Below are 27,403 nucleotides of genomic sequence, written 5' to 3'. Positions count from 1 at the left end.
AACAAATATCGTGTTTGAGTTGCTCGTTAAATATCTATGATGATCTCTATTCAGTATATTCAAAATGGCAGACAAGAGTTCTTTTTATAGCGGGATTCTGTAACCAGTCTCTAGTTTCTATTTGAGACATTTTGAGGCAAAGTCTCAATTTGAGACTAGTTACTATTCACTAAACAGTCTCTAGCGTTAGTATCAAAATATTGCCTCAAATTTGAGTCCTGGTAGTTAGCAGGTCACAAAACTGAAAAGAGCTCTTGCCTGCCATTTTGAATATACTGAATAGAGATCATCATAGATGTTAATCGATTGTCGTTTCTTTATATTTTGTAAGCAACTCAAACACGAAAAGATGAAAAATAAATCAATTTTACATAAATTTCGTAAATATTATGAAACAAAGTCAACATATATTTTTATTTTTATTGATAATTATGTTTTTTGACTATGCTATAGGAAATTTAATATTTGTTATCGACATATTTATTTTCATTCAAGTGTAAAAACATATCTTAATAATGAAATGTAATAGATTTTGTACTGTCACTTACAGAATAGCAAAATAGTCTCAAGTCGCAAAAATTGTCTCTAACTCAAAATCTCAAATTTAGAGACTTGAGACTGTCTCACGTTACAGAATCGCACGAATAGTTTTGTGACCTGCTAACTGTCAGGTCTCAAATTTGAGGCAATATTTTGATACTAACGCTAGAGACTGTTTAGTGAATAGTAACTAGTCTCAAATTGAGATTTTGCCTCAAAATTACTCAAATAGAGACTAGAGACAGGTTACAGAATCCCGCTATTAATCTTACATTTTCGATTGACATCATCATCTTCATCTTCGCTTGCTTCATCGGAGTCGGTAGCTTGCGATTGACATTTAGAACGTTGGCATATAAAAATATAGTTTTCTTTAACAACCTACAAAGACATACCAAAAAGTTGTGATTACAGCTTAGGGACTTAAACAGTTAGTTCTACATTTTATTTACTTTTTGCCTCGAATGTCTGCTGCGCTTCAGCAGGCACTCATCCAAGTAAGATATGCAAACTACTTTTACCAGTTTGTATAGGTGCTACCACTTTCTGCACAACTAAGTATATCGTTAGAATAAGGAAATGTCGAATGAACGTTTACCGTTTGAGTGCATTCATACAACTGGGGTTAATCTTGCTTTGAAGTAGATACTGGACTGTATCCTTAGTGTTGAGAAATTGTTATTAACTTACAGCCTCCCACTTTATTGTTAAAGTTTTTTCAATACATTTGTCAAGTTTTGTTTTATCCCTTTCAGGCATTGGTAAATCGCTTACTTTTTCCATCCATTCCGCCAACAAACTCGTCGCAATGCCCTGACTATTTGCGCCAATCATACCCATTAATGTCTTAAAAACCTCCGCGTTGGTGAACTTAAGGCAAATACTTGAAAATATGTAAAACAATTATGGCAAATGCTATACAATATGCTAAAAAAAAGTTGTTCCATATGTATTCACCCAACATTTTGTTCGGTATTCACTAATAGCGATTGGAAGGATCGAAATGACTGGAGAAACGGTTCTTTTTTTGTTACTTTTTTATACATGTCCACAACAATTAACATAATTGTACCAGTCCCTGGTAGATAATACAATTTTCTGAAAGTTTCGAAAATCTTGAAAAAAGTAATGTTCCAGTTATTTGTTTACACATACTTCCATATTTCATTCAATTCATTCATTGGGTGTGTGTCCTCTTGTGGAATCACCAATGCAAGCAATTCGATAGTATTTATTTAAAGCCTCAATACGACAATCTTCGGAACAGTATTGAACTTTACAATTTGGACATTTTGTATATTGTTGCCACAATGCTGTTGTTGGATCGTATTATGCATTGTTTTTCAAATCAGTAAATTTTTAGGAATAACATCTAATCAAGGACTTACATATAAACACAATGTTAGTTTTTTGACGACACACCAGCAAATTGAAAAGTGTTGAGTGTCATCTAAAGACACATAGAAAACAGTAAGTATAATTTATAAATCAATAGTTAATTTAGGCATTACACAGCTAGGCCTACCTGTGTAGCAGATTCGCCCAAACTCTGCCAGAGCTTTTCTTCAACATTCCTAATGCCTGCTGTTAATGCATATCAGCAATCAAGCATTCGAATGCCCATTTCTTGCAGCCAATTGCTACAGGGTATTATACGAGGTGTGTTCAAAAAGTATCGCGAATTTTGTGTTTTTTCAAAAATTATTTATTTATTCATGAATATCTATTTTGTCCCCTTCAAAGTAATCCCCATGAGATATTATACACTTGTGCCAACGGTTTTTCCAATCTTCGAAGCACTTCAAAAAATCATTTTTTTATCTTCTTCAGCTCTTCCTTCGATGCCGTCTTTATCTCGTCAAGAGAAGCGTAACGTCGTCCTTTCATGGGCCTCTTCAGTTAAGGGAACAAGAAAAAGTCACAGAGGGCCAGATCTGGGGAATACGGTGGCTGCGGCATCATTAGTGTGTTGTTTTTGGCCAAAAAGTCGCGCACAAGCAACGATGTGGCAGGGGCGTTGTCGTGGTGCAATTTTTTTGATAGGTAAAAATCGAAGACGATCCAAAACACGTGCAAGCAAAGCAGCTGTCAACAATTAAATGAACATTCAAAATGGCCGAGCTTGTCGGCATAAGTGAAAGACATGAGTACCAACATAACGCCACAAAAAATTCGAATATACGTAACCCGCGAAAATTCAAAATTCGCGATACTTTTTGAACACACCTCGTATTGTAGTTTTGTTCACCTAACGGTTGTACGTATCACCTAAACCTAACCGACAGATATAGGTTTATCTATATATGTATGTACATATAAATCATCAGGGTGAAGAGAAAAGTTGAAATCAGGGAGAGCACTTCTCTGATAATGGTATGTCTGTATGTTAAAAATCTTGAATCGGGTCCATACTTCCCAGAGATACCATATACCTAATATAAAGATTTTCTAACTTCTAGGTGACTTTATGCTGAATATAAAATACCAATATTTGAGTTATCTCAATAATAATTACAGAGCGTGTTTTACTCATTACAGTATGTTTTTGTGCCTAAAATAGATAAATATGAGCGAAAACTTGACATACGAGTATAACTAATAGCAGGATTTTCGAACATCCGGCTGACTTTACTATACGAGTATATGATTAGTTTTTTAGTATGTGACATGTTAATAACGGGTGATTTTTTTGAGGTTAGGATTTTCATGCATTAGTATTTGACAGATCACGTGGGATTTCAGACATGGTGTCAAAGAGAAAGATGCTCAGTATGCTTTGACATTTCATCATGAATAGACTTACTAACGAGCAACGCTTGCAAATCATTGAATTTTATTACCAAAATCAGTGTTCGGTTCGAAATGTGTTTTATCGACAAATTTTGTTCAGCGATGAGGCTCATTTCTGGTTGAATGGCTACGTAAATAAGCAAAATTGCCGCATTTGGGGTGAAGAGCAACCAGAAGCCGTTCAAGAACTGCCCATGCATCCCGAAAAATGCACTGTTTGGTGTGGTTTGTACGCTGGTGGAATCATTGGACCGTATTTTTTCAAAGATGCTGTTGGACGCAACGTTACGGTGAATGGCGATCGCTATCGTTCGATGCTAACAAACTTTTTGTTGCCAAAAATGGAAGAACTGAACTTGGTTGACATGTGGTTTCAACAAGATGGCGCTACATGCCACACAGCTCGCGATTCTATGGCCATTTTGAGGGAAAACTTCGGACAACAATTCATCTCAAGAAATGGACCCGTAAGTTGGCCACCAAGATCATGCGATTTAACGCCTTTAGACTATTTTTTGTGGGGCTACGTCAAGTCTAAAGTCTACAGAAATAAGCCAGCAACTATTCCAGCTTTGGAAGACAACATTTCCGAAGAAACTCGGGCTATTCCGGCCGAAATGCTCGAAAAAGTTGCCCAAATTGGACTTTCCGAATGGACCACCTAAGACGCAGCCGCGGTCAACATTTAAATGAAATTATCTTCAAAAAGTAAATGTCATGAACCAATCTAACGTTTCAAATAAAGAACCGATGAGATTTTGCAAATTTTATGCGTTTTGTTTTTAAAAAAAGTTATCAAGCTCTTAAAAAATCACCCTTTAGTATGTGGTATTGGGAAAAATAGATAAAATCTGCTCGATATTACCTCAACTGCCATACTACGTATAATGGTTTTCGTTTTTCTTACAAACCTTATGTGTCTGTCAGTATAAGAGTTATACTACTGTGTCCAAAAAATATGATGACATTTGCATTTAAATTGCGCGCGTCGAAGAATGTGGAGAATTATTTTTTTTAGGTTGGTAGTACTGTCAGTCACATTTATGTCAAATTTCATGTCAAAATATTCATTAGTATTTGAGATACGTGTCGTTTTGTGAGCTGCTAAAAGTGAGTTTTTCGTTTTTTGCGATGTCGAAATTTGTTGAGCAAAGAATTTGCATTAAATTTTGTTTATGGAATCAATTTTCTGCTGAGAATACGTTGAGGATGGTGCAGAAAGCCTTTGGTGATGAGGCTATGTCTAAAAAAATGTTTACAAGTGGTATAGTAAGTTCCAAGCCGGCCGTGAACGTGTCGAAGACGAAGAGCGTCCAGGGCGACCATCAACCTCAACCGACGAAGCTCACGTTCAACAAATCAAAGATTTGGTGTTGAAAAACCGTCGATTAACAATTAGAGACCTTGCTAATGAAGTTGGCATATGGAAAGGCTCAGCCCATACCATTTTGAAGGATGTTTTGGGCCTCAAGCGCGACAAATCTCGACTGGTACCGAAAACATTGAATTTTTTGGAAAAAAGGCGTCGCGTTGAAGTGTGTGAAATGATGCTTTCCGACTACCAGGGTGTCATGAAATGCATTATAACTGGCGATGAGACTTCGATCTATGCTTACGACCCCGAAACAACCGATCAATCGACCGATTATCGTGCCAAAAGAGAGCCGAGACCAAAAAAATCGCGCCAAAGTCAAAAATCAAGGTCATGTTGACGGTTTTCTTCGATTATCGTGGTGTTGTGCATTATGAATTCCTTCCAACCGGTCAAACAGTCTACAAAGAATATTATTTGAACGTTATGCGTTGTTTGCGTAACGCTATCCGCCTAAAAAGGACGGAATTGTGGAAAGACAATTCTTGGTTTTTACACCACGATAATGCACCATCCCATACTGCCCTCGTAATTCGTGATCATTTCGCCAAAAACTCAACCCATATCAATCCGCAACCACCGTATTCACCTGATCTGGCGCCGTGCGACTTCTGGCTGTTCACCAAGCTCAAAAGACCGCTCCGGGGACACCGTTTTTATACGATAGAAGAGATTCAAGCCGCAGCGAAGACGGAACTGAAGGAAAATCCGTTGGCATAAGTGCTTTGCATCGGGAGGGGATTACTTTGAAGGGGATGAAATTGATTTGGAGGAATAAATAAAGAATTTTCAAAATAAATACAATGTTACCTTATTTTTTGGGCTCAGTAGTATATAGTATATGTAAATATAAAATAGTTTGGATTTCGATCCTTAGGTTGATGTTATTCACCATAAAGTATTTCCCTGACTTTGATTATTGTAAGTTGCAAGAGTATAATATGTTCGGTTGCACCCAAAGTTAGCGCTTCCTTATTTGTTTTGTTATCACTATTGTCGAAATTAAAAAAAGGAAACAATAAGAACACTTTGTAACACATAATGCCACAATCAATAATAATGATACTGTTAATCACTTTGCACACATTTTTCACTTACAGTAAATGTTAAAACATAAATTTTCAAATAACGGGGAGTCCAATCGCATTTTTTTTATTGATATTACTAGCTGCATTCCCTATTATCCGACGCCTTTGTTCTTGCTTATCTTTCTTTGGTATAACGCGTGGTATTTCGCATTCAATTTAACAGCATATGTCGAATTATTCCATGACATTCGTAGAATCCACAATTTTTTATTAAGGCTATTCACTGCATCTTTTCTTATTGAACTAGCCAGTGCATGTTGTAAGATTTACCACGGAAATACATATGTGTGGCTGCATGAAATTTGAATGATATATCAAATATATTAAAAGTACTACTTCCAATTATTTAAGAGAAGAGAATTTTCCATTACAAAACAAAAGATTAGGTATTGATATGTGGTAGTGTAAGAGGTTTTTTTTTTTTTATAGTAGGGGGGGGAAGCATCGAAAGCCGGAGTGCGGAACTTTAATTCGTTAAACCTAACCTACTCCCAGCTCAAGACTCTCCCACGGAACCACCGGCTAAGTATTACTTCGTGGGAGGGACAAGACATTTAAGTCTCCTCTATCGTGCGGACTGAAGGACTCCTAATGTGTTCAAAAAGTCTCAGTTTTGACATTATGGATGCTGACGCTTCGCTAACAGCTTTCCATTTATCGGTCGACTGACACATGAGTGTCGTTAAATTATCGACTGTAAAACTACCACCTAGTGTGGTTTTTAGTTTTTCCCTTGTATTTGAAAATCTAGGGCAATAAAATAGTACATGTTCAGAGTCTTCTATATGCTCTGTACACGTCGGACAGTTCGGACTAATGTCATTGTGGAATCTGAAAAGGTAGCTTCTGAAGCACCCATGTCCACTAAGTATTTGGGTCAGATGAAAGTCTAGGTCCCCATGTCGTCTGTCTATCCACGAATGGATGTCCGGTATAAGTCGGTGGGTCCAACGCCCTTTGGATGAGGGATTCCACCGCTCCTGCCACATTTTAATGCTTTTATTCCTCTCCTCTGTCTTTGCCGATACTGTTTTAGGTGCCGATAGATGATATATATATCTCCATGGATGTTAATGGGCGGCATGCTGGCTAATACTTCAGCAGCGTCGGTAGATGTAGTCCGAAAAGCACTTATTACTCGGATTGCAGAAAGCCTATGCACTGCAATTATTTGTTTAGCATATGCTTTTATATCTATTGCCTGTATCCATACTGGTGCTGCATACAGTATTACGGAGCTCATTGCTTTCGCACACAGCCTGTATTGGTCATCATTCTCGATAGTGCATTGTAAATTTTGTTTGCTTTACTGGATGAATACTCCAGGTGTTCTTTAAATTTTAATTTAGAATCTAATATTACTCCCAGATACTTCAGTTGCGGCTGCGAAGTAATCTCGCACTCCCCTATGGAGAGCTCTATTTGTTCTTCTACCTTCCTGGTGCTTATAAGCAAAACTTTAGTTATTTTCTCCGACAGTTCCAGACTCACAGATGAGAAGCAATGGCGTAGACCATTTAAGCACTCATTGCATTTGTTTCTTAGGTCGGCTAATTGTTTGGCCACTGCTACCACCATGATATCGTCCGCATACGCTATTAGTCTGTTGGTTGCTGTCTTTTTAGCACCCCGTCGTACATGAGGTTCCATAATAATGGGCCTAACACTGATCCTTGGGGTACTCAACTCGAGATAGAGTAGCTCTTGATACCTTCGTCTGTATCAAAAAGTAGCCTTCTGTTTTTAAAATAGCTCAATATAATGTTTATGAGGTATTCAGGGGCGTGTATTCCATCTAGGGATTCGATTATGTGTGCCCATTTTGCCGAGTTGAACGCGTTCCTGACATCCAGGGTAATCAGCGAGCAGTACTTTTTTGTGCCACCTTTCCATCTTTTGCCACTTACTGCACATTTCGCAGTATCAACGACTTTTCGTAGTGCGTCATTAGTGGATCTCTTTTTTATAAAGCCGTATTGTCTCTCTGATAATCCGCCGGCTTTCTGGATTGCTAACTCCAAGCGGTTTCTTATTATATTTTGTACACTTTACCCATTGTGTCGAGCATACACAGTGGTGGGTACGATGTGGGTTCTTCAGGTGGTTTCTTTGGTTTTGGGAGCAGAACCCATCGGTGTATTTTCCATACGTCGGGGAACACCTCTTCCTTTATACACGCGTTGTACATTTTAGCGAATAGTTGGAGTTTTGAGCTTATAGCTACCTTCAGGGCCCTGTTGGGTATCCCATCCAACCCAGGCGATTTGGTGTTTTTGATTTTCTTTGCTATAGCCAATAGCTCTTCTTCCGTGACTAACGGGGGTGGAACTGCATCTTCGTTTCGTCGCTTAGCATAGGAAATCCGGTCGTGTCTCGGGAACAATGTTTCGACGACTTTTCCCATAAAAAAGGCATCTTTAGGTTGCTGCTGCTTATTTTTAAATCTCGACATACGTTGTAAGCAGTTCCCCAAGGGTCAATATTTGTTTCCTCACAGAGCTTCTAAAACATGATTTTTTGCTCTGGGTAATTGCCGACTTTAGGAGCTTCTTGTGACTTTTAAATTCCTCCCTAAGGCGATTTTCGTTCGTTTCGCCCCAGTTACGCTGTAGACGTCGTCTAGCTGAGTGACAAAGCTTTCTCAGCGTGGAAATTTCCTCATTCCACCAATATACAGGCCGCCACTTGTTGTGGTGTGACGTTCTACGCATTGTTGCATCGCATGCTGCCACCAGTTCTTTTCGAACTGCTGATACCAAGTGGGCGGCGCTGTCACCAGATGCCTTTGGTGCACTCCAGACTAGGTCAAACAGGTCTGGGTCGAACTCTTGTTGTTTCCAACTTCGCTTTCGAGAGGGGTTTCTGCCAAGAAGCTTCTGCTCTCGGGAGTACGAAATTTGTGCTATGATTGCCATGTGATCACTGTTTGTGTATATGTCGGACACTGCCCACTTAATGTGCCTGCTCAGCGAATCGTTTGCAAACATAATGTCAATTATGGATCCTTTATTCCCTTTTTGGTACGTATTTTGTGTTCCGGTGTTCAATATTGATAGATGCGTTTGACTCAGGTATTCTTGAATTAGCCGCCCTCGGTGGTTTGTACATCTACCGCTCCATGCAGTTGACCAAGCATTAAAATTACCCGCTTTTATAATCGGTGTTTTGCTTCTGGTTTCTAATGAATGTCTTAAAAGGAAATCCTCGAATTCGGTGGTTGCTGGGCTGGGACGAGCATAGCAGCTTACGAAATATATCCAATGTATATTCGCCCATGTGAAGCAGTTATGAGCTTCTCTAGAGCAGGTCTTAAAAGGTTGACCTTTGCAGGACCATATTGCTGCCTTACCAGATTCGTCTGCAATCCATGTGCTTTCCGAAATTTTACAAATGTAGTTGTGAAATGATTACCCCCGTCTGGTAGAGTAGTCAGCATTATATTACCTACCGAGTTTGAACGAAATCCATATATTACTTCCTGAAGAATAGGTTTTTACTCAAAGGTGGGCGGGGCCACGGCTATTGTCCAATATTTAAAGAGGCACCTGTAAAGCTCGACCGAAACTTCCTATGTGTAATATTTAATGTCTCTGACATGTTTATTTAGTGACTCATCACACTTTTCGTTTCCATTAAAACTGTTATGCACATACAAGGTCTGTCGCAAAAGAAACAGAACTTTTTAAATATAACTGTTTCTGGTGGCGCCACCTATTAGTGGGTGTAAGAAATAAAAAGTTTGATCTCCTGTTGACATTTCGTAAAAATTTTAATACAATTCGATAACTACAATCGATGTTATCGATCAAAAAGTGACAGCAGCTTTTGGTCATCGGTCGTAAAATGCTTTTTGAACAAAGAGCAAATATTAAATTTTGTTTTAAACTTGGGAAAACTTTTACTGAAATATTTCAAATGATGAAAAAAGTTTATGGTGATCAGTGCCTATCCCGTAGTAATGTGCACTCGGTTTAAGCGATTCCAAGAAGGTCGCGAGGACCTCTGTGACGATCAAACGGCCAAACGATTAATGCTGTGTTTTACCTTGGTGTTATGAAGCGTCTTTTGTCACGCATTCGTCGTGAGCGACCACTACCGTGAGGCAGGGTCTTGGCACCTGTTGCACGATAATGCGCCGTGTCATCGGTCGACGTTTGTCACTGATTTTTTGACAAAAAACTCCAAATTAACCGTTAATCACTCACCCTACTCACCTGATCTGGCACCCTGTGATTTTTACCTATTTGGAAAACTTCATTTGCCCATGAAAGGACATTGGTTTCAGGACATTTCAGCTATCCAAAAGGCGACGACCGATATTCTCAAGAGCATTCCGAAAAATGACCTTAAACACTCATTTCAAATGCTAATTGACTGGGCTAAACGCTGTATCGCAGCACAAGGAAACTACTTTGAATAAAAAAATATAACTTTTGAAAAATATTAATTTTTTGTTGTTGTTTTTTAACAGTCCTGTTCCTTTTGCGACAGACCTTGTATCTTCTCTATTACATTGTGATGGTACGTTGTAAGGCGCTCACTGTATTAAATCGATTTTTTGTCCATCAATCTGAAATTAAAAGACGTGGACTGTGTGAATCGGTGCTTTATCTATCGTGCAAAGCTTCAATTAAGTTTTTAAAATGGAGAACCAGTCGTTCCAACTTAAGTTAGTCCTTATGAAAATTATGGAAATTATAATTATATCCAACGGGCCTTCCATAATAACTTTTTTTTGTTCTTAAAAGATAAGGAAGCGTCAACCAAAATATCAATATCATCGGCATACGCCAGCAGCTTTACACTCTTATAAAAAATTGTACCTCCTCGATTAAGTTCTGCAGCTCGAATTATTTTTTCCAGCAGCAGATTGAAGAAGTCGCACGATAGGGAGTCGCCTTGTCTGAAACCTCGTTTGGTATCGAACGGCTCGGAGAGGTCCTTCACGATCCTGACGGAGCTCTTGGTGTTGCTCAACGTCACTTTACACAGCCGTATTAGTCTTGTGGGGATACCAAATTCAGACATCGCTGCATAAAGGCAACTCCTTTTCGGCCTGTCGAAAGCAGCTTTGAAATCGACGGAGAGGTGATGTGTGTCGATTCTCCTTTCACGGTCTTTTCCAAGATTTGGCGCATGGTGAATATCTGGTCGGTTATTGATTTGCCAGGTCTAAAGCCACACTGATAAGGTCCAATCAGTTTGTTGACGGTTGGCTTTAATCTTTCACACAATACGCTCAATAGAACCTTATACGCGATGTTGAGGAGGCTTATCTCACGGTAGTTGGCGCAGATTGTGGGGTCTCCGTTTTTGAGGATTGAGCAGAGCACACTTAAATTCCAATCGTTGGGCATGCTTTCGTCCGACCATATTTTACAAAGAAGCTGATGCTTGCCCCTAATCAGTTCTTCGACGCCGTGTTTGAATAGCACACCCGGCAATACATCGGCCCCGCCGCTTTGTAGTTCTTCAGGCGGGTAATTGGTATTCGAACTTCCTCATGGTCGGGCCATGGAACGTCATCCGAAGCAGTTGGTATCCTTTCATTGGGGGCGTTTTTTACGTGGCGGGTCCCAAACCCAGCGCACAACCCTGTGTAGGGGATAATTCGCCTTCTCACTTTAGCTCGCCTTGGTACGGATGTTCTTAGGCTACCCAGAAGATACTTTGTTCTGATCGTTTTAGGCCACTCCCAAGTGAATGGCGGCCAGAGATCTTTCCCCACTTGCGCGAACTTCTACACATGACTCCATCCTCCTGAATATCTGGTCAGTTTTTGATTTTCCAGCATAAAGCCACACTGATAAGGGCCAATCAGTTTGTTGACAATGGGCTTTAATATATCACACAGTAGTGTTCTCGAAAGAACCTTATATGCCAGAGGCTTCCCCCATGGTAGTTGGCGCAAATTGTGAGATTTCCCATTTTGAGGATTGGGCAGATCACACTTTAATTTCATTCGTCCGGCATGCCCTCGTCTGACCATATTCTACAAAGAAGCTGCAGTCACTAGATCACCTCTGGATGTTCTACAACAGTCTTAAAACTTTCTGTTAGACGCCGCATCTTTTGGTAGAATTTTCTTGCATTACCCTAATGGCCAGCGTGTCAAGCTCTTCATACTCACGCATTTCAATCTGTCTATTTTTTGTCTGAAAATTCTTCTTGGTTCCCTCTTTAGCTCTCGGTATATATCCCACGTGTTGTGGTCGATTGAAACATTGCGAGGTAAGCAGTCTGTTTTCTCTCCGCTGCTATACGACGTTGTTCGAGTCAATGTTAAGATGTTTTTCCGAAGACATCCTGGTGGCTTGATGAATTTTCTTATGCTGGAATCTAGTACTACAGATAACCATAGTTCGGACCCCGGAGAAGTCCATCAGCCTCAACCCACTTGGGGATGTTTCATCTTTGATGGTGAATTTACCGGCCGTTGTGTTCAAGATATCCTCCTTGGACATCCTGGCGCTAAAGTCGCCAAGCACGTTTTTGACATCTCTCTCTCTTTCACCACGAATCCCACACCGAATCTGCGCTCCTTTATAGTACTACTGTAGTAAATACCGCAAGGACCAACTCGTCTCATTCCTTGACCCGTCTATCGCATTTCTTGACCGGTGGTGATTTCAGCCTTTCTTTTTACGAGGACATCAACCATCTGAGCAGCGGCACCTTTCCAACTAAGGGAACGAACATTTCAGGTGCATATCCTCAAATCATAATCCTTAAGACGTTTTCAGGGGTCGCCACAATCTCTGGGGAGGGGATGTTACGCCTTCATACGGATGTTTTTTTGGCTACAAAGGTCTTTGGTGTAAGACAGGAAGTTGTGAGCTGCTTGAACCATACATAAGAGAATCATTCCTGGCCACTCCCAAGTGAATGTCGCTCAGGGAACTTTTCTTTCTTATGTGAACTGCTACACATGGCTCCAATGCCAAACAGTGCTGAACAAAAATAACATGACGGCTTGACACAACACACGCCTGACCAGTCAAAAGGCTATAGAAAATGGTACTTGGATCACCCGTTATAAAAGCTCCTCATCTAAAAAAAAGATAAATGTCACGATGGTGTTATGGTTTGGAGAATAGTAGTATATTTTGACGTTTTCGAATTTCAAGTAGACTTCAAAATGGATGTAGACACTTAAATAGAATAAGCTTTAATAGAGATATAGGGTAAGTTTGGTTTTGGTATTTCTTTAAGGCAATATTTATTTTAACAATTCAAGTTGAGCTATTTGCATACATTTGATGATTTAGTTGGGGCTGGTGACCAGTTTTGGAAGTTGACGCTATGTACCCTTTTTTCAGAACTTTTTTGGCCGTGGGTAGAATTAGAATCCTACTGGAATCGGGAATGGTCGAGATATAGCTGTATGCTTTTTTGCATACCCTAAATACCTCTATTCTAATACAGTCATTCATCTACTCAGCTAGTTCGTGATCCATCATACCTCCAATATACGCACGATTAACAACTCAAAATTTAAAAGATAAAATTATCTTTGATGAATTAAATATCTATACTTTTCTATATTTTGGCTTTGTATGTATATAAATTTCAACTTTTTTTCAGCTGCTTTACCTGTGCGCTAAATGTTTTAATTTCAATTATAAGCGCATTTTTTGTGGTCTTCCTAGTCGTCGGCATATTGGTCTACTTTATTTATTACCATGAGAACGAAGATGACACAGCCAACAAAATAAAAGATGAGATAAGAGACGGTTTGGAAAGTGGATTGGACAAAATTAAAGGCACATTTTCAAACTAATAGGTAAGTGCTGTAATTGCATACACGTCTAATTACTAAGTACGGTATTAAATCAACATTAAAATAGATGTAAACATGAACTTTTGACTTTGTAATAAACATAACATGTTACTTATGCTGATTAGGGTCGCTTTCTAAACCACATAACAAGAATTTAAACCACTGCACACTGGCGATTTCATAGGCCAAAAATAAAAATTTGAAATTTACCAATGCTTATATCAAAGCTATTTCTTAAAACATCAATAAAACTAACGGTAATAACGAGAGACAGGTGTAAAAAATCGCGCATCCTGGTGTCATTGATCCTGACTCTCCTGGTGGTCTGAAAAAAAAAAAATCAAAAGAAAGTAAGGATGCTTATAGTCCCTACCTCAGGGAACTCGAAATTTTTTTTTTTTAAATGGCGACTGCCTGAAAATAAAAATCATTTTTAACGCTTTTTTTGAAATTCCTGAATTTTTTTAAAATATTAAAAACAAAGGATTAAGGATTATATAAAGATAAAGGATTATATAAACAAGGTTCACACAAAATTTCAAGTAAATCGGTTGTATAGAACTTGAGATAATGCCGGTACCGTGTGGAAAAAACCAGTTTCGGGAAAAACGCGTTTAAAAAGTGAGTCTACCTACCTACCGGGCTAGGTACTGCGACACTAAAGTAACTGTAGCTCTTAAAATAATTTTATACATATATATATGTTCTTAAGGGTCTAAATTTTAAATATATGAAAAAAAAATCGAATTTTTCAAAATTCTAGAGTAGAATACCTCCTTAAATTGCAATATAAAGTCGTGTTTAATACCCATAAATCGAAACGAGTATTGATAATAAAAGTATATGTTATATAACAAAGTGGCTTTTAGATAATAATATGTTGTTTTATTATTTTAAAACATTGTTTTATAAGTGCCCTCTTGAGTGGTATGTTTTTCTTTATACATCGATTTAAAGTATACAAAAAGTTGTCATCCCTGTCTCGCTCTCAAATGAATCAAGTTTGTTTATATTAGTTAATACTTATTATCTAAATCTATGCTTTTGATTTCAGCTGCAACTTTCTTTGTTATTCATGTCATTCTACCAGGCATGCGATTTTTTGTGTTAATTTTTATAATTTTTTGTATTTACGTATATGTATATTCGTGAATATTTTATTGTTTTTTATATTTTTTTTTTCATCATACATATTATTTGAGCTTTGGTTTTCATTTTATCATTTTCTCACTTTTTATACGTACTTTTTTTAGGCACATCAAATCGGTGTAAACTTTCACGCCTATATATAATATTATATTTTTGAATTTTGGTGTTTAGAAAATGTATGAAGCAATATCATTTATCAGCGAAGCAAATTTAATAATGCTTTAGTATCTACTAATTAGAAGCTTCGTTAACAAAAAACTTGATATTAACTTTTTACCCTGCTATGATAACATTTTTAAGAAAAAACAGTTATCCCGAGCAAATAAAGGACTCAGGATCTGATGTTGAAGTTGAGATAAAAAAATTATTGGACCACATTTCTTCACAAATGTAATTAATGAACGAAATGAGTCCTCTAATTACCTATTATCAATGGGAATATGTGGCTTTGATGGCAATTCTGGTCAGAGCGAATATAAGAAGAATTTTCACACCCTGTATACCTGATAATAAAATCGCAAAATGATGAAGAGCACAAACAAATTTGGAAAAACTGCAGACCTTCGCCCACCCACTATTGCTGTCCTGTTTGAATTCAATTTCAAAAGGAATCAGTTTAATAAACCCTAATTGTACTAAATTTGCGCTAGATCCTGCAAAGGAATTAGCTTCAAATTATTCCTGGTATTATCTTCCTTCGACAGTCATAACATCGCTCCCGATGTTATTCAATATGCACCAGGTTCAATTGGAGAGCTCTCAAAAGAATCTGCTGAGCCAAGCAATAAGATGTATCAATTTCACCATACACGAAAGATCTAACGGATCGCTACAAATCAGGGCTTGCTAAACCGATTGCTTTTGAGCTTAGATCATCACCAGTCAAAGAAACTACCATGCAAAAGTAAATCAATTTTATTAAAATCAGTTTTTGGTTTAGTTGAATAATATTCAAAAAATTCCTTTTTTCGTTTATCAACTTTTTTAATTTAATATAATTAATTAAAATTTGTTACCATCGGGGGGTGGCGGAGTGGAAAAAGTTTTGGCAAAAGTTTCACTTTTATATAGGCAGTGGAAGTATTTTTGGCCGCTGATTCCATACAAGACCGACCACTGTGCACTGGAATAATTTGGAATAGTTGGCAATAAGAACAGAAATTATCAACAACATTTCGCACTCAGTAAACAAAACATGATTTTGCTAACCTAACAGTTGTATGTATCACCTAAAACTAATCGAGACAGATTAGGTTATATCTTTATATATACAAGAAAGTCGTGTTAGTTCCACTATATATAACTCAAAAATAGCTAACTTGATTTGGCTGAAATTTATGGGTAGATGGCTTATAACATAGGACATAAGATACTTTTTATGTCTTTATTTTAATAATCAATACAATTCATAAATACGAAAACTATATTTTAAATCATGAATATGTGTTTAAACTTTATGTAAAAACTATTTAAATATTTTTTTACTTAAAAAAAATAAAATAAATAACAACACATAACGGCTTCAAAAGTATATTAATTTTCGTATACATATTATATATGGTTTATACTGATAGTTACTATTAAACAACACGAATTTTTTGCACCATGTGGAACCGGTAAGACATTTCTAATATACACTTAACATTAAAAAATAACAGAATTGTTGCAGTGTTGAGAAAAAGTTCAATCATAGTTTTATATCACAACTGTGTGGTGATTGCGGGCAGTACACTCATTCTTCGCTTTTCTTAAGTCAATGATGAAATGTTGAAACACTTAATTGACCATTAATATGCCCGAACAGTGGCAAACTGATCCACGCTCAGAAATATTGCATTTGCTAGATACTCGAAATATTTTTTTAATGAAAATGAAAACGTTAATTATCGAGATATACCGAAATCCATCCCAATTAATAATTACTTAAAAGCCTTATGAACCTAAAGGTATTACCTAGGCTGTAATCCTTGAAAGTTGCAAAAGTATGAACTATTCGGTTATTTCCGAACATAGCCTTCTTTACTTGCTAAATATAAAGTTTCGCCAGCACCTAAAAGAATTTCACTTTTATATCCGAACTTAGGCCTTCTTTACTTGTTTTATATTTATTTTAATTACGAATGTACCAACATACGATATGACAATATCGTTAGCTATAATAGTATAAGCGCACACTCGAAAATATGGACTAATTGCGAAATGTTCACGTTTCAAATACCCAAAAATAATTAGTTAATATAAGTTTGTTTACACCTTTAAACTCACTTAAATTAAAATTTTATTATAGTTTCGTAAACATATAAATTTGTACTTAACGGATATGATAGGAAATGTAAGTTTGAGAAAATCTTTATTTAAAAAGAAAAAAACCGTAATCTTTTTGTATTTTCTTGTTTTCTAATAATTGAAATACAGCTTTCTCCATTAGGCGCCTCAGTTCACGTTTTGCTCCAGTGAAGAAGATCGCTTGTGTTGCTCATGATCGAAATTCGGCTTCCCATTCTTCTTTAAAAGTCCTCAACGGAATACTATCTTCAGAATCATTATTGTTTTCGGTAAAATTTAAAGTATGTAAAGCATTTATCTAGGGTTTCTTCACTGATAAGACTCCAAGTACCTTGAAGTTTTCAATATTACCTTTTTCATTGATTAGAGCCAATCAGATTTCGTCGCTGCTATTGAAGCTAGAAGGCTGTTTCTGTAGTGCAGCATCGTGCTTTTCATTACGTTCTGATTGATTGATTGATTGAGGGGAATAACGTTAGTTGGCATAAACATAAACAATTTTTCCATCATTCATTAACAGTTCAACTTCATATGGATGAGAAAGAGCATTGTCGATTAGGAGACGACCTTTAATTAACAAGTTTCTCTCCTTTAAAAATGATGTCACCTTATAAATAATATGTTTAAGAAAAATTTTGACAAAATGCAAAAGGAACTTCTACCTGTGGAACGAATGATTCATGAAACCATGAAAATAGACGACGTCATCCAAGCGAATTTTAAATTCTTTTGCTTAATAAGAACTAACAATTTTTAAAATAGAGTGAATTCTTTGCCTTTCCAATTCCCAAGATTTTGAGTTTATGAGTTGCAGTAGCCTTTGAGCAACACAAAATAAACCGGAGTCATCAGCATGATATAACTGATCCATCACCACGTCCTATTCCGTCATTTTACTCTAACTTTTGCTATAAGAGGGTTAATTAGCTGAGGCTGTGAAGACAACTTTTCGACCGATATTTGAAGAAGCCGAATGCGGTAGCTCTGCTTGAAATTTTGAAACCCTAAAAACCATCTTCGTTTTTCTTTAATTTTGTATGCAGGTTTTGGGCAAGTTCTTATTTCTCATTGTCCATTTTTCCATTGATTCTCACGAGCGGACCTACACCATGCCAAGAAAATGATCCCCAAACCATATTTCCGCCACCATGCTTTATCGTCTTCTGAGTGTACTTAGGATTATATTCTTGGCACTTAGGACGATATACACAAATATTCTGCCATCTGGTCCTATATTGTTAACCTTTACAATACATTTTTCCAAAAATTTAAGCTTTTCTTTTAATGAGCTTTGGCGAAGATCAGTCGTTTTGCTTTTTTTTTTTTTGAACGGAGTGGTTTCTTCCTTGATATGCGTCCGAACAATTTTGACTGATTCAGACGTTTTCTGACAAGTCTAGAGGATATTTCTAGGCCCAATGATTGATTGATATCAGCTGCTACCTGCCGTGATGATTTAAATGGATAATTTTTGGCGATACTGTAGCAGCGTCTGTACGCGCATCCGTTTTACATGGTCTTGGCTTCCGAATCCTGCCTTTGACCAATACTTGGGAATCCTCCTTACATGATTTGATTGCGTTGTATACTTTTTTTAAGAAAAATTTCCATTAGTTTAGCAATTTCAGCCTCTTTTTGCCCTTTTTTATACATGTTCCAAATTATTCCCCTTTCTTCAATTGTAGTATGCTTTCCGGATCCCTTTTTATATTATTTCTTTCACTGAAATACGTTTAATTCTTTATTTTTCATTAACACAAAAAATGATGCCCTTAAATTAAAGTCTGTGCGAGTACTACTTCTGCGAAGTAATCTGTGCCATTTATGTGTCCACTCAAATGCATTGACTACGCGTAATTGATAACGGTAAACAAAAAGCAAAACCTAACGGAATATTTGGGCAGTATTCGTACAGTACAACTCTAGTACATCAGCACCAAATTGAATGCAAAATTTTTACATTTTAAACAAATTTAACTTTAACATTTTTAGCATTTATATGAAACTCTGTTATTACACGCGGCAACTTTTGTTGCGGCAACTCTTGGTTTATAGGCGAGGGGGCGACGAGGAGAGGAGAATCGCGCCGAGTTTCCAGTGTTCAGCAACTCGCTTTATGTTCTTATTCGTAACAGTTCGCTGCGACATTCGTGGCATTCGTGTTCTTTCTTTCGTAGTACATAGTTGCATTTGAGTATATTTTTTTTGAAATTAATATTTTGAATATATTTAAAAAATTTAATTTCATCTTTTGGCAAGTAATTTGCAAATATGTATACAGATATACATAATACGGGTATTCGTTTAAACGTATAATGTTACCCATCGCATAAATTTATGCAAATACGCAGTGTGTTACATGAACGCACTTTAAATTCCTTGTGTAAATGCCACTTATGTATTAAACAGCTGTTTGGGTGTCAAAATATTAAAATGCCGAAAGTTAGCGGAAAAACCAAATTTATTAAACTTTGGGAAAAAGGACTATTATTTGATTTGTAAATGTTGGAGCTGTTTGGAAAACATGACGGTAATTGTTTTGCGTCAATGTTAAATCTTTTAAAGGCGCATATATACATAAATATGTAAATGATTTCAGAAATCCAACGCAAAAAGGAAGATGAAATTATGGAAGACTTTAGCTTTGCAATGGCAGCTGCTGCATATGTTAGATATGGATCTACATTTGTTCATCATTCTGTCCCAAAATCACCCAACTTTTTAATAGATGTATTACCGCATTTGGGTGAAAACAGGTTTCGAGAAATTGTACGAGTCAGCAAAACCACATTTGATTTTATCATTGATCTGATAAAGAATGACGAAGTGTTCAATGGTCCACGTTCATGTAAACAGTTCCCTATCCAAATGCAATTGGCTGTAGTAATGTACCGACTGGGTTCATGTGGAGAAGGAGCAACAATTACTAAAATTGCTAGTTTGTTTGGTATTAGCGATGGTGGAGTAATACAAGTGAGCTATTTACATATGTATCGGTTAAAATTTGTGTTTCAACTGTATTTTAAATTTCTCAATAGGTCATGACCAACAGAGTATTTGATGCAATTATTAAAAGGAAAACTCAGTTTCTGTTTTGGCCGAACCCTGTAGAGCGTAGAGCTTTAGTTGTTCAAACACTCAGTGAGCTACCACATTGTATTGCCTACGTAGATGGAACGGAGATAAAATTTGCGGAAAAACCCACTGCAGATTGTGAAGCATATTTTTCTCGCAAGCATATATATTCACTTAAGGCTCAATATGTGTGTGACCACAAACTAGTGATTCGTCATATGGTATTGGGGTATCCCGGTAGTGTTCACGGCGCTAGGATATACAACAATTGCGAGCTGTCCACAAACGCCACTGAAATGCTAACAGGATCAGAGTGGTTAGCTGCAGATAGTGCATATAAATTAACTTCGACCCTTATTACTTCTTTTAGAATAAACGCACCTTGAATCAACGAATTCTGTTCAACAGAACGTTCAGCCAGTACCGAATAAGAATTGAGCATTGCTTTGGTTTATTGAAAGAACGTTTTAATAGCTTGAAAGAACTCAAAATTCAAATAAAGAGTGATAATTCGGTAAATTTTGCATGCCGGTGGATATTAGTTTGTGCGATATTGCACAGTATTGTATTAAAAGAAAACGACGGTAGTTTTGATGTTGACGAAGAAAGCATTAGTGAAAACAGTGAAACCGGCGAGCCTGGGGATCAAAACTTACCAACAGTTGAAGGTGCATCTAAGCGCCTTTCATTGTTATCACTAATGGAAACTTAAAAATAAAGTATTGAAACTCATGGGCAGCGGCACCTTCCCAATTAAGGGAACGGAAATTCCAGGTGCATGCTCTCAAATAGTCATTATTTCGTTTGCCATGGTCGTCATCAAAAGGGGGGTCTCTCATCCGAGGCTGTGTTTGCTTTTTCATTGGGAGTGTTTTTTCACGTGGCGGGTCCCAAACCCAGCGCACAACCCTAAGTAGGGGATATTTCGCCTTCTCACTTTAGCTCGCCTTCAAACGGATGTTCTTAGGCTACCCAGACGATACTTGGTCAAAGACCGGAAGTCGTGAGCTGCTTGAGTCATATGTAAAAGAATCGTTTCTGGCCACTCCCAAGTGAATGGCGATCACATGCGTGAACTTCTACACATGACTCCATCCTCCTTTACATATCTTTAAAATCCATTAATATATGCTTTTATTTACAAGAAAAATAAAAAGTGCTTCTGTGCCTATTAACATTTAGTTACATTCAAATATACGTATTTTGCTATGAGATCTTTTAAATTTGCGAAAAAAGTACCATGTGAAATCTCTTAAAGTTTCACATTTATTTGGATTTTAACTTTAACTCTATTTCAAACATTTTAATGCGTTCTTCACTAGCAAGTTTCAGTTTTTCAATTTCCAGTTTGGTTTCTTTTTCTGATTCAGTTTCAATTCTTTTCATTTCTAATTGATTATTCAGTTCAATTCTTTTCAACTCGACCTCATTCTTTTCTTTTTCTTTTTCTAATTCTATTTTCTTAACTTCTAATTCCAACCTTTTCTCCTGAATAAAAATCAATAAATTCGAGTTAAAACAAACATATGTACCTAATCATTTTCACTTTTCTAAAACCCTTACCTCAAAATATTCTGGACTATCTTTAATTTTCGGATACTGCTTGCAACAGCTGCAGGGACTGCGAGTCTGTCCAGCGATGGGACGGTTTCAGCCGTAGGCGCTTTTGCTTTAACTTTTTATCCTGAAATATAAAACAATTGCAGCAATTAAATAAAATTTATGTTCCGAGTTTCATTCTTACCTTTTCCATTTTGATTTTCACAATAATATTCATCAGCTGGTCGTTCGGAAGGGTTGCTTTTGCAATATCGTAAATTTGCAAGCGTTCTTTACACACTGACATTGGTGCGTAATGTGTTTAAATGAATTTCCATATAAGTTGCTGCCAGATTTTTACGCGTTCGTAAATATACACGGTTTAAGAGGTTTACGGGGCTTTTACACGTTTAAACGAATACCCTTAATATAATATAAATATTTTAGAAAATGGAGTATGACGAAAAAATCGAATTAATTAAAGATATTGTGAAATGTATGGAGAAAGCCATAGAAATTGATTCAGACGATAGTGAAAAGGGTGATATATGTGCAAGTCTGTCATATAATCTTTGTTTTAATTTTTAATTATAAATAAAAATGTATTTCTTAATTGACAGAACTGATTAATATATGTGATAGAGTGGCCCAAATACCTATAAGGAAGAAGAAACGACAATGGGTTAAAGTAAAGGGAAAGAGAATGAGAAAAAAACTCGAACAGAGTTGCGCAACACAAGTTGCTCGTGTGAAGGTAATGGGCGACAGCAAAAGAGAATCGCCCGAGAATTAGCAATTTTTGTTGCCGCGTGTAATAATACACAAATGAAACTTTGTTCCATTTACATGTATGTGTGTGTACATAAATTTAGTTAAGGAGTATTTCAAAAAATCGATTTTTTTTGGTTGCTTTATTAAATTTTACAATACCTCTAGAATATTGTCCTAGATTTTAAAGTTGATCTGAGTAATAATTTCGGAGACAGTCTTGAGAACTTGTGCGCTTGAGGCTAGCTGCGCTAAGTGCCCCATCTTTAAACGTGTTTTTCTCGAAACTGAAATCCGTGGACACGATTTCTCGAAAATTTATCGACCGATTTAGTTCGTATTGTGTACATGTTTTTAAAATAATATTATCTAGTTATTGAACGAAGGATTTTTTCTTGTTTCATTACAACTTATTTTTTTTTTTTACCAATTAATGGCGAAAATTTTACTAAAAAATGAGATTTTTTGTTGAAAGTCTGATAAAAAAGGGAAACTTTTAATATATTTTTATTTCCTACGCTCAAAAATAAGATTTAGATATGTACCAATGGAATTTGCTTAGTTTTTGAAGTTATACTTCTTATACGACGCCAGAAAAGGTTGCGATAGATTCTGATTGCGCAACTTTCCATATAAAAGTAACGCAAGGTTGCGCAACCTCGCTCTATCCATATGAATGTAACGCAACCTTGTCTGCGAAGATGTGCGAGCAGCAAGTGAAGCGGTGACAATCGGCGATCGTTTGTTCGTTTCTTTAAACAATCTTTTCTTAAACAAAATTCATACTTAAACAAAATTCATACTAACAAAATCATACTTAAGTCAGCGCAACCTAAGTGTCAATGGTGGTGTTGGTGGTAAGCGCCTAGAATGTCTCGGTGTGAACACTGGTTCGAATCTCAACAGGATTTATTTTTAATTTTCTGCTTTTTAACATCGTATACTATACTAATAAATATTTTTCTTACTAATAGAAATTAAATTTATCACAGCAATATTATGTATATGTATATACATATTATGTATATGTATATTGCTGTGATAAATTTATTGCGAAAGCAAATGTTCCACAAATGTATATGTATATTCTATACTTAAACAAAATTATTAGAACCATCTTATGTTTCTTGCATGCATAACCAAATCATACTTAAGTCAGCGCAACCTAAGTGTCAATGGTGGTGTTGGTGGTAAGCGCCTAGAATGTCACGATGTGAACACTGGTTCGAATCTCAACAGAATTTATTTTTAATTTTTTTTTTAAATTTTTTGCTTTTTAACATCGTATACTATACTAATAAATATTTTTTTTTCTTACTAATAGAAAATAAATTTATCACAGCAATATACATATACATAATATGCATATACATATACATAACATTGGTGTGATAAATTTAATTTCTATTAGTAAGCAAAAAATTAAAAATAAATTCTGTTGAGATTGTAGCCCGTGTCTTAAAAGGAGGAAAAACAGTACAATATTATCGTGAATACCGAGCACGAAAGAAAGCAGAGCGGGAAAAGGAGAAATTGGAAATGATAGCTGGCAGCCAACCGAGGAAGAGGAAAACAGCTGAGGAATATCAGAGAGCGCGTAAAAAGATTCAACGTCTGCTGTTTCATCAATCTCTGTGGGAGCATCTATAACTACTGATGAATCAACGATCGTCAATTCACCGATAATTGCTGGACTTTCAACGCGTGTTGATGGATTACAAAAGATATATGGTTACGCTGCATATTCCCTTCCGCAACGAAGAGACAGAACTTCTTTCCGAATTAAAATTCCTTCATTTAGACTTTGCTTTATAAAATGTGCATAATAAAATTATAAAATGTGAATTTAAGTTTTCTTTCATAGAAAATTTTATGCATTTCTGAACACCGCTAAGAAGTATAACTTCTTGCTTATATTAAAAAAAATCGTAAAAATACTTTTTTTTTTGTACCTCTGAAACCCACCTAACATCTTAAATTAAATATAAATTATAACTTAATATTGATCCTGCATTTTATTGGTAGTTCCATCGTGAAAGGAACTACTCCGAACAGGTGCAATATGCAAAAAAAAATTCATTCATGTCACTCCGAAGATATGGATTTTTTTTTAAATACACGGCAAATCGAAATTTTCAGTGTCCACTTGACGTAGTTTAATACATATGTTTACCTAGGTTTTTTTATACACTACTAGAAGATCCGGCCGCGGTATACAGAGTAGAAAAGAGACAGGGGCAAATCGGGGTCAGCAATCCTCAGCAGAGACGAGTGCCTTAAACAATTATTTTCAGATATTTTTCTCCAACAATTCACAAAAATTGTTCCTATTCGAATTACTATATTTTATTAGAATATTTGCTTGGAATGTTATAAAATAATGCTTCTCAGTGGTAAAAATCAATTGAAAAATTCAATTTATTGAGATCAGCACCAATGGTTCTTCAGTATCTAGCTATCATAACTTATGGTAACGAGCACATGTAACATAAACAAAAAATATAAATGAAATTAATTTTTTCTCAAAATTGATAAAATATAATATCAATAAATTCATGGATCAAGGGGCCCCCACCATACACCCTCGATCTCAAGGTTTCTCTTTACTAATAGGTTTTCTCTGGTAGACTAATAGGCCATCCTTAAAGGTCTTAAGATAAAAAAAAGACTTTTTTTGGTAATTTATTTAGAAATATTGAATCATAAGCCGGTAACACAGCTTCCCCCAGAACGTCTTCAGAAAAAAACTTTTATAATCAAATCTTCCCCCCATCGTTCTCTGATAATTTTTTTTTCTTAAACATTTTTGGCGGCCATTTAAATTGAAAACTTTTATTTTCCACTAAAAAATTATGCCATTTTAGATGTGGAAAACACTCTTAATGAAAAATAAAAGAATTTCTATACGATTACAATACAAAGTTTGAAATGAATCGGTCAAGTAGTTTTGAAATGACAGTGAACACGGAATTTGAAAAGGTAGTTTTAAGAAAAACGCGTCTAAAATTTCTAAATTTCAAAATGTGACAAAAAAATAACCATATATTGTCAGAAGTGAGCTGTAAAAAAGGTATGAATAAAATTACTCAATCCATATTTAAGAAATAAACTCGCAAAAAAGTAATTTTTCTACCATGGAGAAAAAAATCGATACCGCTATAAAATGTTGCCAAATATATGTAGAATTTAAAAATTTTGAATGATAAGTAAAGCGTGGCTGCAGTTGAATACTGCTGTATGTATGTAGATGGGACCGAAAATCATTATTTGAAATGTACATTTTTTTTTTCTCTGCAGTTAATTTATTTTTAGTGGCTGAGCTAGGGTTGCATTTTCGCTTCGCAATGAAAGTCAGGCAAGACTATAACCTATAAGTATTTAAAAGTTGAAAAACAAAAAAAAAAAATATTTTTTAAAATTTTGTCGCACCACTCTTATGATTGCTACTTCGTCCCACAAATGCTGAATTACATTAAGATCGGGGCTTTGTGCAGGCGTTTTGATAACTTTTGGACATTTATAAAGCAATCAGCTTCTTACATCAAATATATAAAAATAAGTTGGGTTTTTTTCTGTTCGCCATAGTTGACTAAACCGTTACATGAAATGAAAAATGTCCTGAACCGCTTTGAAAAGGATGGTTTGTAGAAAAAATCAGAAAAAGTTACTTTTTAACAGACTTACGAGCGTAAATTAAAAAAAAAAAATCCATTATTTATTTATAACAGAGAACGTCAAGTTTGGACAGATAATATGTTATCATTTTTATTTTTTCGAAAATTTCGATTTTTAAGACCAATTAACTGTTGAATTTTACGCAAAAATTTAGAAAAAAATTTCCTGAGGCCGCCATTTTGTTAAGTTTGAAAAAAAAAAATCCTTCGATCAGGCCCGGGTTTATCTATTTATAAAACTAACCTTTTTGTCCGGTTGTTTTTAGATGAATCTCCAAGGACTTATGCTTGTCACCGCAAGTACCTTTTTTTTGGAACAGGGTCAACACAAACAACTATAACTTTGGAAATATATTTTTTTTTTTGGAAATTCCAAAAATTTTTGTTTGGAAAAACTTCAAGTCAATACATTCTATAATAATGTCATATTACTACTTTTGTAAAATAACACGATTTAATAGCAACAAAAGAAATACTGAAAACTCTCATTTTTTCGTGCCTCTGACTATCCCTAACCACTTAATAACGCTGATAAGAGCGAGTAAATTCTGATAGGTTCGAGCAAAATGTACAATACCAAGTGAAACAGTTCTCCTTTTGGTTTACATTTAACTGGATATCAAAGCAAATACGAATTAGATTTCACTAAATGAAACTCAACAGAACCCTAAAAGCTACTAAAATGAGGTTGAGGCCCTTGTGAAGCAAAACATTTTATTATTAAATTGTACAAACAGAAAAATGGATTAAAGAAATAATTTTCATGAGGCAACATACATACATATATTTTTAAAGTTTAGAATTTTGTTAGAAATAAAAAAGATAATTTTAAAATGGTTTATACCTGCAACGCAGCCTCCCTACCAGGCAAACACCCCTTGTGAAAAATGGCAAGTTAATCAGCAGATTAAACCGAAATTTATATATAAATACGTTTCGATTTTCACTATTAATTTAAAAGAATATACTTATAAGACGGCAACAAAACAAAGAATTTAACGGAATATTGTCGTACGAAGTGAGTGCATATTTAGCAAATTTATCTATTTTTTGTTCTGTGTTCAATTTAAAATTTGCAGATTTTGATTTTTAATTTTGAATAGCGTCATCCAAACGTAATAATATTGGGAGATGTTCGCGTCCTGCTTCACAGGTAGCAGTTAGGAAATTTAGTTGGAAAGTGATATTACCGGCATTGAACTTTGATCTCTTTGGTTTTGGGAGTTACACCTGAGTCGAAGCATTTTTGGCGATTATACAAACGTTAATTCATGTTTCCAAATAACTTCGTTTGGTGCGACCAATACCATTCGTGATAATTGCCAACTTTTAAGGTAATTTC

At 35.9% G+C, this 27,403-nt stretch overlaps 3 long non-coding RNA genes across 3 annotated transcripts in view; all 3 read left to right on the top strand.

Annotated features, from left to right (window-relative positions):
* The window catches only part of LOC125776392 (uncharacterized), a 33,807-nt gene extending 20,439 nt beyond the window's left edge, over nt 1-13,368 (top strand). Inside the window, exon 3 of the long non-coding RNA XR_007421662.1 lies at nt 350-13,368. This is a non-coding gene — a long non-coding RNA (uncharacterized LOC125776392). The remainder of the gene's footprint in view (nt 1-349) is intronic.
* Nucleotides 1-27,403, top strand: part of LOC125776385 (uncharacterized) — a 114,112-nt gene that overhangs the window by 60,304 nt on the left and 26,405 nt on the right. The window contains exon 2 of the long non-coding RNA XR_007421655.1: nt 13,375-13,573. This is a non-coding gene — a long non-coding RNA (uncharacterized LOC125776385). The remainder of the gene's footprint in view (nt 1-13,374; nt 13,574-27,403) is intronic.
* LOC125776394 (uncharacterized) overlaps nt 13,580-27,403 on the top strand; it is a 29,299-nt gene continuing 15,475 nt past the window's right edge. Inside the window, exons 1-2 of the long non-coding RNA XR_007421664.1 lie at nt 13,580-27,079; nt 27,165-27,395. This is a non-coding gene — a long non-coding RNA (uncharacterized LOC125776394). The remainder of the gene's footprint in view (nt 27,080-27,164; nt 27,396-27,403) is intronic.

Source organism: Bactrocera dorsalis, chromosome 2 (assembly GCF_023373825.1).
Source record: "Bactrocera dorsalis isolate Fly_Bdor chromosome 2, ASM2337382v1, whole genome shotgun sequence".
Lineage (NCBI taxonomy): Eukaryota > Metazoa > Arthropoda > Insecta > Diptera > Tephritidae > Bactrocera > Bactrocera dorsalis.
This window is presented reverse-complemented; position numbering and strand designations above follow the sequence as displayed.